Below are 13046 nucleotides of genomic sequence, written 5' to 3' on the forward strand. Positions count from 1 at the left end.
CAAAAGCTTCATTTACTCTCCTTCCGCTCCTCCGTTCCTGCTTCGGAGTTGGACAGACCGCTCTCTCCTTGTCCCACTGTGCTGTCCTGGGTGGTCAATGCTGGGAGACCGTGGGCACTGTCTTTCCCTGAGCCTGCCTGCTTGCGGGACGAGTGATTCCACCTCAAGGGGCTCCTGAGGCCAGAATAATGGAACCAGGGCTTAGGTGCAAGGTCACAGATAAAGCACTTGTGTGGATGTAGCCCTCCGTGGCGGGCGATGTTCATGTCCCCATTCCGCAGGTGAAAAAGCTGAGGCTCCAGAGCTTAGGCAGCCTTCTCAAGGTAGCATCGCCCTCTGCCCTCCCTTTCTTTTGTACCCCCCACCTACTACCAAAAAGGAGCTGGGGCGGATTATGATGCTGGGAGCCCACGGCTGGCAGGACAGAGACCATGGGGTGGGGGGTCAGGGGAGGCTGGAGAGACACAAAACCTCCCATAAGGTAGTTACCATGCCAGCTTGTCATTGCTTGCTCACACAGGACGTATGGGGGATGGGAATAAGTCATCAGGTGTGCAGGGGAGGGGCGCTCCACGTGGTCACGGGCCTCGAGGATGCACTTTTGCTTTTCCCTCTGCCAGGGACGTTTCTGCCCGCCTTCACTCAGCCAGGGCGTGGGGTTACTTAAAGGGTTCGAATCCCAGCTCTGCCACTCACTGGCTGTGTGATCGCAGGCTAATTCGTTATTGCTCTGAGCCTCAGTTTCCACACCTGTAAGTGGGGATAAAGGTCATACTCACCTCACAGGCTCGTTGTGAGATGACCTGAGTTCAGGCAGGTAACTCACCTAGCATGGTTGTGGGCACACGTGAGAACTGTAGGAATGTGCCCTGTTGTCATCCCTCCAGTCAGCTCAGGTTCCCCTGGAGAACGCTCTGAGTCTCTGGAGCACATGCTCTGTGCCAGCACCAAGCCCAGGGAGCCAAGGCTTCATCACTCAGGCCCCTCCCGTGCCCTGGGCTAAGCCGCCAGCCTCTGGGCCTGGGGCTGAGTGTGCAGATCTGACAGGCAGGGGGAACGGCCTGTGAGAATCGGTGTGTTGGCTCCCACTGCTGGCGTGACAGACATCCTGATGAATATGTCACTTTAAAACGTTTCAAAAAGAAATTTCCGGAAAGCTGTCTTAACCTCCTGGGGGCCATAAGTAGCCTGAATGGTTGTCAGGTTCTGGTCTCGGCTTTGACACGACTTGCCAGAGACCCTGCCTTGTCTGGGCCTCAGTTTCCTCATCTGTAAAACGGCAGCAACTGTATCCACCTGAGAGCGTTGACCCCGTGTGAGCCTGCTCGTGTGAAATGTGCTTTGTAAACTCGAAAGCACCTTATAGCTGCTGGCGTCTTTCGGTTCTGTTTCGGGTCATTCAGGACGCGGTCATGGGCAGATGCCTGTGCGGTGTCATGCTGGATGCTGGCCCTGGGCGCAGGCATCAGGGGGATGCCGGCTCTATTCTCAAGGGCTCACCGAGTAGTGACCTCACTAAAACCCTTGAATTTTGTGATTTCCAGAGACCATGGAAGGCCCCCCAGGCAGCCTGGCCCCTTCCGGGGGAAACGCTGGTAAGTGTCTTATCCGTTAGCTCGTTCCACAAATGTTTTTTGGAGCAGCTCCATGTGCTGAGGAGGACGTGGGAGAACTGGAGGTCAGCCCTGCCCTCCTGAGCTCAGTCCAGGAGGAAGTGAAAACTTCACCCCCAAACGACCAGATGGCCAAGGTTCAGGGGTGGCTGGACGCAAAGCCTAAGTTTTTCAGGAGACGATCAGCCACAGGTCAGCTGGCAGGATCCTTTATAAATGAATATTGACTATTCTCTCTGCTCGGAAACCTTCCTTGGTTCCCCCTTTTGTCTTTGGGATAAAGTCCCCAAGCCCTTCTTGGTCTGCACGGTCTCGCTCCAGCTGCATCTCCAGCTTACTCATTTCATTTAAATTGCACTGGCCTCCTTTCCCTTCCTGGAAATCTACTCGCTCCCTGCTGCCTTGGGGCTTTTGCCCATGCTGTGCCCACTGCCTGGAGCCTCTTCCAACCTCATCACGTGGCAACTTCCTATCTGTCCTTCAGGTCTCAGCTCAAACGTCCTGGATCCCCAAGACCCAGCATCCCATTATATACCCTCTGTGCACCTGCCCTCTCTCTTACTAATGTGTATCATGCTGTTACCAAATGATTATTTATGTGCTGATTTGTTTACTCTAATGGTCCCATGGGAGTGTAAGCTCCATGACAACAGGGACCCTTGGGCTCAGTGCCTGGCGTATGGTAAGGGCTCAATCAATGTTTGTTGAGTGAATTTATGATGAGTATTAAGGTAAGGCTTCGTGGAGGTGGTGGCATTTGAGTAAGACTTGAAAGAGGGTACAGTTTCAGTCTGTAGGGAAGAGAAAAGGGCTTTCTGCTTCAGGTAGCACATGGTGGGAACACAACCCAATTGGTTTGGCAAAGAAGCAGAAAGGGACATGTGAGAGAAGGCTGGAGAGGTGGCTGGGGCCAAGTGAAGGCTTTGCGTCCCAGGTGGATGAGAATGTACTTGGATTCTGAAGCTACTTGGGACCCATCAACAACCTTTGAGCTGGGGGGAGTAGGGTCAAAGCTGGCTTCTGGAAACTGTAATGAGTTTGCTGCAGGGATGGGTGGGCCGGGAAAAGCGGCTGCCATCAAGAAGACCAGTTGAGAGTTGGAGACTCCATTGACTCTGCTGCTTTCTGTTTCCCCGGAATCACACATGTGCCTTGGAGTTATCCTGTGAGCTCCCGGGGAGATGCAGGGCAGTGATGAGGAACCTCACAGGGCCTGACTGCTTCCAGAAGACAATCACCTTGGTGGCAGAGCAGCCATTCCTGAGTCACTGGAGGGAGAGATGGAGTGGAGGGACATTGATGTCCACACTTCTCACACCTGTGTCCTAGTGCCTTGTCTGCGGCCCGGGAATAGTGACACTGAGGGGCCAGCCTGTGGCAGAAGATGAGCAGAAACATTTCCTTCAAAGTCCAGCCGACAAGACCCACCTCCGTGCCCCCCACGGGGGTGCACCTGATGTGGTCAGAAGAGCCAGGATGCTCAAGAAGGACCTGGGGACAAATCTCAGATCGACTACTTAGCAGCTGCGTGCCCTTGGGCATCTTGTTAGCCACTTAGGGCTTCAGTTTCTTTAGCTGTGAAGCGGGGGCTGCTTGGGTGTTGTGAAGGTTAAGTGTGAGGACGCACGTGGAGCCCTAAGCTCAGGGAACACTGGAGGCGCAGGAAGTAGTGGCTGTATCATGGCCGCATTATTCTCCACGGTTTGAATTCTTCGCAGGAAGCTGGGGTTTCAGGCTTAAAGTGAAGAGCATGTCAACAAAGCAGGATGGAACAAAGTCTTTTCCCAGCATGCCTCAGCATGCGGCCCTGCCTTCCCATGGAGCCCAACAGTGATGGGGCTAAAAGTCTTGAGCTTTCAAGCAGAAATAATCCCGATGGAAAGGAACCTCCCTATTGTTCTCTTGTGATAACGCGATGCAGGGGCTCTGCAGCCCGACCTGCCGGGGTTCAGGTTCCAACTCTGCTGAGCTGCTCTGTGACTCAGTTTCCTCATCTGCAGAATGAGGTAATAACAGAATCCACCTTGTAGGGCTGGTGTAAGGATTAAGCAAGTTAAGCCAGGTGAAGTGCTTAGAAATGGCTTTGTCGTTACTATTGTTAGATCATTCCATCTTTGCCTTAACACTGCAGTGCTGTGACTCAGTAGGGGGCCAGAAGGCTGAGTTCAAACCAGCTCTGCGGTTTGCTAGCTGTGTGACCTAGGGCGAGTCTCTTAACCTCTCTGTGTGTCCATTTCCTGATCTGCACAATGAAGATGACAATCCCTGCCTCATAAGGTTGCTGGGAGCAGTGAATGGGGTCGGCCAGGTAAGGGACCTGACTTCCTGGAGGCAGGCAGACCACTCGGCCCCTCCTCCCATACATTCCAGTTTCCAGATGAGAAACAGACTCAGAGCCATTGGGTGATTTGCTGAAGGACACAGACCAATGAGACCAGGTTAGGCCCCCAGCTCAGGGACCTGCGCTGGCCCACCATGCCAGGGCCTTCCCAGGGAGACTTGAGCCACTAGTGGCAGGAGCGCTGAGTGGGCTGAAGGGTGGTCTCCTGTGCAGCCAGGTGGCAGGGGCCTCCCGTTGCTCAGCTGCGTCTCCTCCGATGCTCCGAGTGCGCTGATGCACGGCTCCTGCTGCTTGTTGGTTAGGCCCGGGTCTCCCAGGCGTGGGGTCTGAGGGTCCAATGCCTGCAAACTGCCCGGTCTTCAGGGCTTTACCATGTTACCTGTGGGGAGAGGCTGGCGCCGACCCTGCTGTCCCCTCACGTCTCTTTCCCTATCTGTCTGCGAACTTTGGGACCCACCAACTGTCTGTGTCCCACCATCTTTCCAGTGTTAACTGAGGGCTAGGAAACTTGATGGTTAAGCGTGCAGCCTCTAAAGACCTGGGTTCAGATCCCAGCTTGGCCTCTTCCACGCTCTATGACTTGGGATAAGTTGTTCGACTCTCTGCCCCTTAGTGGTCCTGTGTGTAAAGTGGGGAAGAGAACAGTAGGAACCTCATCATGTCACTGCAAACACACGGTGCCTGTTCCTAGTAAGCTTGGGTTCTTCTGGGCTGTGTCTCATTATTAATGTTATCATTTTTATGGTTGTGGTGCCTTACCCTGCATAGGATGCTGGAGGCCCAAGGGAAGCAGAGGTGTCTCCCCTGCAAATGCTCGTGGTCCTGTGGGAGAGACGGATGCAGGCACAGACAGCCCAGTGTGACCAGTGAGAACTGAGGAGGAGGGAGCCACAACTTGGGCCCTGGAGAAATGAGGCGGGGGGCAGGGTTGAGGGCAGATCTCCTGAGCAGAGGTCACTGTGAGACTCTGTGAAACCAATTCATGCCAAGTGTGTCACAGATACAAAGCCCTGTAGGACCCCACCCCTGCCCACCTCTGCAGCCTTATCTCTGGTTCCCCTAGCCCCGCGCTGCACACAGCCCTCCTGGGAACTGCAGTGGCTATCCCCACATGCCTAAGGCTTGGTATTCCCTGACTCTCTATTTGAAGCCTTCCCCAACCCCTTTAGCCTTAGAGCCTGCCCTGCCCTGACCCCAGAAGGACTTACTCTGAGGCCCTATGTTCCCTCCATCAGGGTTTACAGCCCAGCACACAGCAGGTGCTTTGTGTGGAATGAAGGCATGCCCACAAAGGTTCTGGCCACCGCTGCTGCTTGTGCTTTGCGTGGGAGAAGTGCCTGGCTTGGGACAGGCTCTGCCGGATGCTTCAGGCGGGGGGTTCCCCACTCTGTTAAGCAGAGGCTTTTTTTTGTAAGTTGTCTCCTGGAGGACTGTGAGCAGGAGTTCCAGGAGGCCTCCCTCTTGGCGTGCTAGAGTTAGCAGGAGGCCCCTCCCAAGAGGAAGGAGAGCTGGGGCCCACTGAAGGATAAAGGTGAGGGCGGTACGTTCGCTAGAGAGAGCCAGCCAGTGAGAGGAAGGACATCCGCCTGCCACTGAAGGCACTGACACCTGGCTCACTTCGCACAAGTCACTGATCTGCTGAGCAGGGCCAGTCTCCTCAATCAATCCGTGCTGACAGATGGTAGCAGAATCAGTGACCTAGAGGCAGAAGGCTCCATTTGTAATCCCGGAGTGGCCCAGGCGCCCGGAGGAAGGCAGAGGGGTTTGTAATAAAGGGAGTGACATGGGGTTTCCAAAAGCCATCTCAGAGCTGGAGGAGGAGGGAAAGGATTAATTTTGCTTCTGGAATTGAAACCACTGATTCAATTCAATAAGTATTTTTTGAGTGGACTGGGTTAGAAGAGAGAGAGAGAGAAAAAACAAAAAAACAAAAAACTAATCTACTGTCTTTTAAAGTGTGGTAGGAAAAACAGGATTCTCACAGATGAGACAGTGAGAGAACAATAGAAGACACTAATGTGTTCAAAGAGGAAGGAGCTCCCAGATACTGTGTTCTGGCCACTATGGAATTTTGAGCAATGACAACCTCTCTGAACCTCAGGCTGCTTGTGTGTCCACATCATAGAACTGTAGCTATTGCTAATGTGTGTCTGGGACTGTACTGAATTCTTTAGGCATTTCTCTTTAGATTCCCATCGCACCTTATGAGTGAGGCCATATTATCCCTATTTTACAGCTGAGGAAACCAAGGTTCAGAGAGGTGAAGTGACTAGTCCAGGGCCACATAGCCCAAGCGTAACTCAAATCTGTCTGTTGGTCATAATGCCCACACATGTTCTTTATCCAAATGGTAGTGAAAGGGAAAGTGATAGGCTGGTAGGGTTGAAGAGGTCCAGGCTGGCCTGGCCCTAGGACTGGGTAAGTTTCCAGGTGGAGGTTAGCTAACCATTGTTCTGGCAGTGTCCAAAGGGGTGGGGAGGGGGCTGTAGGGTCAGTCTCAGGAGGCAGAAACAAACAAGAGCCTGGACTTCAGTTTTCTCCCTGTGTTCCTTCCCTTCTGAATGAGGCTTTTGTACAGCTTGTCCCCATCAATTTCACATTCTGGTCCCCTATTCTGAGACCAGAATGAGCTGAGGAAGAAGGGAAAGGATGGGGCAGGAGACTCTAAGGAGATGGGCTTCCCTTTCCTTCATGAATTCTCTCAAGAAATTGAGGGTGCCCCTAACACCAAGTGGAAGCGCTCATGCATCTTTCTGTGTTTGTCCAGAAAACATGGGTCTGTGCTGAGAGTTCCTTCTTTCCCTCTGTAGCTCTGACTCAAGCAGAAGCCAGCACTGGTCTTTTAAGTCTTGGTGCCAAAGAATTTGAAAATGAAACTCAAAGAACAATGGGAACAGCCAGAGGGCAGGGCTTGGCGGCCTGTTCAGCTCTGCCCCGGAAGAGACCGGCACCCCGCCTGGCATGCAGGAGGTGCTGGGGAATCAAGTCTCCAAGAATAGCCCTGACCCACATTGGAGCCGGCCCCCACTTTGTGTGATTGGACAGAAGCCAGGAGAAATCACTGCCTTCCCCAACCACATCCTCCTGGGGTGCCAGAACCAACTCAGACCCTGCCTTTGATCCCTGTGCTGGGGGCAGGTGTTGCCACAGCCAGGACCCTCTTTGGGTGGCCCAAGGCAAGGGAAAGCGTTATGTCTCTGTCTAGGTGGGGTGAGAGGTGAAAGGGCAGAGCCATGGACCTCAAATACACTGAAAGTGGGCCCTGGGCCACACGTGGTTCCTATCAGCCTCCACCTGCCGCCCTCTTCTTCCAATTCCAATTTACTTTCAAGTTGGGTTGCTTCAGGAAAGGAAGCCACATACTCCCTTAACATCTAGGGCAGATGGGGGCCTAATTTAGAATCAGCAATTTTAGTCAACCATAGGGACATCTAGTCCACACTCTTCTGCTTCCCATTGTACCAACGGGAAACTGAGGCCCAGAGTGGGGAGAGAATTTGGCCAGGTCTCTGGGTGAGCCAGAGGGAGGAAACACCACTGCCCTCACTGGTCTTCTCACTTTTGATAGCAGTGGGTCACGGGGAACACACATCTTTTTTTTTTTTACAACTGAAATTTTCTTTAAAAAAAAAAAAAGTCAACCATTCCTTTGCTCCATAAAACCTACAATGCGATTTGCAAAATAAGGCTGGGAACGGCCTGATGCCTTGGCACCGCAAATCCTCCACCTTATCTTCATATTAATTCTGGACCCTGGGTCCAGTCAGCCAGGCGCGGTGGCAGCTTTTTAATGCCGCCTCAGGCGAAGGCAACTGGCGTTTGGTGAGCATCTATTTTACATGCGAGGTTGGTGGGCCTCCCCGCTCCTTGCTTTTATTGCGGAGGAAACTGAGTCCCAAGAGGGCCCAAGTCATTCATCCAAGGACACGCGGCGCCAAGGGGCGGAGGCGGCAAGGGAACTAGGCCTGAGGGCGCTAGGCGGGCAGAAGCCGGCACCACTAAGCAGGTTACGGGGAGGCGAGCGAGCCCTCGCCCACGGGCTCCCCAGGCTGCCAGAGGCGCGATTCTGGCTTTGGCGGCTCCAGGGAACTCCAGAAATCCCAAGGAGAGATTCCGGGCCACCAACTCCCCAGAAAGTTGGCTTGCGGCCACTCCCGGGACGGCCGGGAGCTGCGGGCCAAGCAGGCACAGGGCGAGCGGCGAGACGCGCGCGCCGCACCCCGCCGGTGCCGAGGGGACCCCAGCGCGCCCCAGGCCGCCAGGCGGGGCGGGGCGGGGGGGGTGGTCTCCTCCGGCGCGGCGCGCGCAGGCCTCGGCGCCGCCGCACGCGGGTGGGCACGCGCGCGCCCGCCGGCCCCGCCCCCCGCCGCCCCGCCCCCGCCGCGCGCCCCGCCCCGCCCCGCCGCGCGCCCTCCCGCCCGCCCGCGCGCCGCGGCCCGGAGCCTCCCGATTGGCCGCGCGCCGTCACCTGACGCTCTGTTATTTCCTGTGTGTTGGGAGAATGGAGAGAAAAAACCCCGAGCCGCTCCGCTTTCGGCCCCTACCAGGCGGCCGCGGCCTCCGCCGGGGGAGCCCGCCCTGAGGCGCGCCCGAGCGGGGAGCGAGCGCGCGGGCCGGAGCGAGCCTCGAGGGGCCGCGGCCCCGGCCCGCCCCGCCGCCGGCCCCGGCGCCCGAACTGGAGGCGGCGGAGGCTCCCCCACCCCCACCCGCGCAGCGCCGTCCGCCGCCGCTCCCTCCCCTCCCGCCCCCGGCCGAGGCCGAGGGACCGGGCGGGGGGCTCCCGCAGGTAACCGCCGTCCGGGCCTGAGGGGGAGGGGCAGGGGTCCGGCTTGAGGAGCTCGGGCCAGGCCGGGTGTCTGGCCCCTGGGGCTGGGGGCAGAGGTCTTTGCTCGGCCGGACCTGGGAGTGCTGAGCCCCCGGACTCCGAGGCCGGGGCTCGGGGTGCTGAGGGGAATGGCCCGGCCGGCTCGGCCCGGCCCGGGAGTGCGGAGAGGAGCGGCCTGTCCTGGCCTCGGGGCGCTGAGGGGAAAGGGCCCGGCCTGGCATCAGGGCGCTGAGGGTTCTCCGTCCGGCCCGGGAGTCTGGCCGGGCTTGGGCACCGGTCCTGGCCTCAGGGTGTGGGGGGAAGGTACCTGCTCCGTCGCGGCCTCGGGTGCAAAGGCGGCGGGTGTGAGTGGGCGGCGCCGGGGCTTCGGCGGGGTCAGAGCCGCACGCCCCGGAGCCCCTGGCAGCCCCGGGTATCCCGCGGTTCTCGCCGCTTCGCTGGGGGCGAGGCGGGCAGGCGGGCCGGCGGAGGGCCGGGCTTGGGGAGGGGCCGGGCGGGCGGGCGCGGAGCTGGGGCGCCGGAGCGCGCCCCTGCCGCGGGAGGGCCGGGGGCCCGTTTATTGCCATGTGAACACCTGAAGCCATGTGGACGCGGCTGCTGCTCGCCTATTGGGGGCGGAGAGCAGGTACCGGCCGGCCGGGCGCAGGGTCCCGGCCCTGGGGGCGGGGAGAGACGCGCAGGACACACTTCCTGCGTGGGGTTTTCTTCCCCTCCCCCGCCGCGGTGAGCAGGGCGCGATGTTTGATCCGGTGGTCCCCGTGTGCGAGCAAACGGTCGTTTGGGGGCCTGGGGCTCTAGGCATCTGGTCCTTTAGCGGGGGGAAAGTGGTGGTTGAAGGAGAGTGGCCGATCCGGCCCAGCCCGCTCTGGCAGCGGCGGGAGGTGGAATGTCTCCCGTGCGCCGGGATGGGAGTGGAATTTAGTGGCGGGGGGAGTGGGGGGCGTGCAGAGGAGCGGCCGCCTTCCTGGGCCTGTGGGTGGGGATTATTGTCTGTTTTTGTGGTTGTGGATACTAGCACTGTCGGCCCTTTAGTTTGCCCTTAGGGGACAGATCAAAATTAGGGTTCCCCCCCCCTTTCCTCTTTGCTCTTTTTCCCTCTCGAAGATTAGATGACTCTGATAACTGATGTAAAATGGATGGAATTTTCTGGCTATTATCTAACAGACAGATCTTTGAATGATAATTGGACCCTTATGTTAACAGCCTCAGTGAGGAGTTTTATAAAACATCTTAAATGGGGTGGCAGCTTGGTGAAGTGGGAAACTGCACTGACGTCTATTGATACTTCCAGCTTTACCACCAAATAAACTGTAACCCTGGCAAAGTTACCTACCTCCCCAAGGCTCCGATTTTTTTCACGCATTCAGTGAAGGCTCTCCTCCAGGTCAAACATTACGGGAGTTTTAGGTTGTGTCCCCCATCTTGTGTTTTGTTTTAGTCATAGGCGACTTCCTGAGAAATTCAGGATGTCCTTTACCTGGCTTTTAAAAGCTTGTCTCGGACTTCCTAGGTGGTGCAGTGGTAAAGAATCCGCCTGCCAATGCAGGGGACACGGGTTCGAGCCCTGCCCTGGGAAGATTCCACATGCCATGGAGCAACTAAGCCCATGTGCCACAACTATAAAAAAAAAAAAAAAAAAAGTAAAAAAAGCTTGTCTCACCTTTTAGTATTCAGCCTCTTCCTTTTCCAACGGAGTGTAAGACTTGGTCAGGGTACAGTTTTTCCTCAAATCCCAGATGCAGTTCTGTGCTTCCCTGAAAGTGTGTTCTAGCCTATGCTGAATGTGCCTTGTATTTTTTGTCTTTGCAAGAAGGAGTTATCAGGAAAAAGGTATTTCAGAGAACATCTGACTACTTGGAGTTGTGGATAATGTGTATTTGGGTCTGTGTGTGTTGGTTGGCTCCAAAGAGTTCCAAGATCTTTCTATGCACGGTATTGTGTGGAGGGATCGTATTTAAAGGTCTTTCAAGGGATACTTGGCATTTGGCTAACTTTTGAAATTTCCAGCTTTAGTATTCTCAGAGTAGGGATAAAGTGGAATTCCATAATATCTCCTTTGAAGTGGTATGCTAGTGGAATTAACTATCACCTCAGGGTGCACTAATTATTTGCATCCCCAATTTATTCCTTAATGGTGGCTGGATGCTTCTTCTCAGATGCTGAAGAACCCCAGTTAGTTTCACTGATTTTATGGTGTATGAGGGCATTAGGCCAGGACTGGTTAGTCCTTCTGGACCAACCTCAGAAGTTGGTCTTGTTTGCCTTAAATTTCTAATACTGAGATGCTTGAAGGATGTGTGCCTAATATGGTGTAATATGTCTTTCTTAGACAACTTTTTATTCATTCGGTGCAAACAATTTCAAAAAGGGTCACAGCATTGGGAGGTGTGCTCATAATGCTGACTTGGAAGGCAGATTGGTACACCTTTTCTTGTATGTGAACATCAGGCCTGTCACATAGGTAGACACTTTCCTATGGCTACACAGATTGATTATTTGGAGTTTCCAAAAATAAACAAATTATTCTATGTTGGTATTTGAATTATGACCTTGTGTTTTTTGTGGGCTTTTAAAACCTTATGGTTACTTAAATTGTAAACAGTTATCACACTCATGTAAATTTATGTTTTTGTTTTAACTTACGAGGAAAAAGTTTTAAAACTCAACTCTTACAGAGGTAACATTTTGTTTGTGTAGAAGGTTGCCAAGGTGGTAAGATGTCAGGAGATATGGGTTTTAGGTTCTATAACCTTTTTTTTTTTTAACCTTGATAAAAGGTAATGGAATGTAGACCAAGAAATTAGATTTGGACTTCTGGTGACTTCAACCTTCTCTTCATAGAGGAAAGGATGCTAACATTGTTTTAAAAAACAAAACCAGAAACACCCCAGAATGCTAGGTTCTGTCCGAGGTATTTTAACTTATCTTACAAAATCCACACAGCAGACCTGAGAGATGTATCACCTCTCCTTTTCCTGAGAGGTCATGAGGCTAATGAGGGCCAGGGTTTGATTGGGACTGTCCTCCCCTTGGCTCCAAAGCCTCTCCTAGATCTGTTATTCTTCACTGCCAGCTCAAGACACAAATCAGCTAGTGGTAGTTGGCTTTGGAATCCATATTTCCTGCTGTGTCCCTCTTCTTCCTTCCTTTTTCTTTCTTTCCCTTTCTTTTCTTTCTTTCTTTCTTTCTTTCTTTCTTTCTTTCTTTCTTTCTTTCTTTCTTTCTTTTTCTTTCTTTCTTTTTTCAAGTTATAATGAATCTGAATTATGAACTCGGGCAAAATATTGAAAAGGATGGTTTTTGTGACTGTGCCATGTAGTTTAGTGACCCCTGGGAGTTTTCTAAAATTTCACTTTCTCCGTACCTGGCCAGTTTTGCCAGTGTACCTGACATTTAATCTAAAAAGTTTCTCTTTCATACCCAATTCTGCCCTTCTATCTTGAGCTGAAAACTTCTTGTGTCAGATCAAAGAGTAATACAATTTATAAGGGGCTGTGTCTCTTCCTGTGTTATTGGTTTTCAATGCACTTGAATCATTATCTGGTGCCTGCTCTCAGTTTAACCAGATGGGACTCAAAAGGTACATTTACAAAAGCCAACCCTTTCCCCAGTATGCCTTAAGCTCTCTTCCTCATAGGGGCTTATGTTAAAGGCACCTTAATGTTCATTAAATCTGCCTGGGGCGTCTGACTCTCCTGCCTTCATTTTCTTTTTGAGGAGGTAAAAGTAACAAAACAAAACAATAAAACCCTATTTATATTGGAGCAAAACTGTACATGAAAGTCATACATTTGAAATATAGTGAAATCAAGGCTTTCATAGAGCATAATTTGCTAACATTGCACTTAGACTGAATAATTTTTTTTTATTATTAGACTTGAAAGTCCTCTTAATACCTATGGTACGTGCAGTATGGATGGAAAGATTCTCTTGGAGACAAACACAATCAGTACTTTCTGCATTAGAGTTGTGTTTACTTTTAGGTAATGTGCATGACCCAGCAGGAAGATGAACTATAAAGTGACTTACTGGTGTATCTGTGGCTTGTTATCTGATACTTCGTTGTGGGGAAGTTAAGAAAGAGAAAACATTAGCTACAGGGGAAAATAACCTTGTTGCAGTCTGCCTATGTAAGCTGTTCTGTGGGAAGGGGTGGAAGTTCATTGGAACACTTGAATATCAGCCTGATTGGAAGGTGGTTTCCATGTTTGAACGTCACATCCCTGGACATGGATTAAGGTCCTCTGTGTTCTAATTTTCATTAACA

General features: G+C 53.1%; 1 protein-coding gene across 9 annotated transcripts in view; it reads left to right on the forward strand.

Annotated features, from left to right (window-relative positions):
* The window catches only part of TCF20 (transcription factor 20), a 190311-nt gene that overhangs the window by 83913 nt on the left and 93352 nt on the right, over positions 1 to 13046 (forward strand). For 4 of the 9 annotated variants that reach the window (XM_057741090.1, XM_057741084.1, XM_057741080.1 and 1 more), the window contains one exon: positions 1545 to 1595. The exons of 3 other annotated variants lie outside the window; for them this stretch is intronic. The gene's annotated coding sequence lies outside the window, so the exon portion shown is untranslated. Of the gene's footprint in view, positions 1 to 1544; positions 1596 to 8456; positions 8741 to 13046 lie in introns of those variants that run through there. 2 more of the 9 variants (XM_057741082.1, XM_057741083.1) reach the window with 2 other exon arrangements.

This window comes from Hippopotamus amphibius, chromosome 7 (assembly GCF_030028045.1).
Source record: "Hippopotamus amphibius kiboko isolate mHipAmp2 chromosome 7, mHipAmp2.hap2, whole genome shotgun sequence".
NCBI lineage: Eukaryota > Metazoa > Chordata > Mammalia > Artiodactyla > Hippopotamidae > Hippopotamus > Hippopotamus amphibius.